Source organism: Octodon degus, unplaced genomic scaffold (genome assembly GCF_000260255.1).
Source record: "Octodon degus isolate 3935 unplaced genomic scaffold, OctDeg1.0 scaffold00001, whole genome shotgun sequence".
Taxonomy (NCBI): Eukaryota; Metazoa; Chordata; class Mammalia; order Rodentia; family Octodontidae; genus Octodon; species Octodon degus.
Genome location: NW_004524577.1, coordinates 37,246,684 through 37,247,309, shown reverse-complemented (window position 1 = coordinate 37,247,309; position 626 = coordinate 37,246,684).

Sequence of the window (626 nt, the reverse complement as noted above, 5' to 3'; positions counted from 1 at the left end):
GAAAGAAAGAAAGAAAGAAAGAAAGAAAGAAAGAAAGAAAGAAAGAAAGAAAGAGAAAAAAGACTGAGTGGCTCAAGTGCTGAGTTGTTGTGGTGGAAGGCAGGCTGTGTATGTCTTCAATAAAAACTTAGTAACTCAGCATTCTAGAAACCGAGCAAGAGGGTCTCAAATTCAAGCCCAGCCTGGGTAACTTGGTGACTTAATGAGACCCTATCTCAAAGTTAAAGAGTTGAGGATGTAGTTCAGTGCAAAAGCCTTGGGTTCAGTCCCTAGTATGAAAGTGGAGGAGGGAGGGGGAGGAAAAGGGAGAAAGAAATACAGAGAAAGAAGAAGAAAAAGGAGGAAGAGAGGGAGAGGAGGAGAAGGAGAGAAAGAAAGGGAGAAAGCAGGGACTGTTCAAGCAAAGGAAGAGATTCAGGAAAATTCCCACTATGCCTCCCTCCTATCTTGTTCTCCACTTCCAGTTTCCCTCTAGAGAGTCGGACACTCCTCCTAGTTTCTAAAGCCTCCATCCAGAGAAGAATACATGTGTGCAAATCCCTATGTGTTCCTCTCCTTTCTTTGCATGTGGATAGATAGGTACTAGGATATTATGTGAGACTCTTCCTGACTCTCAGACCTGAGAA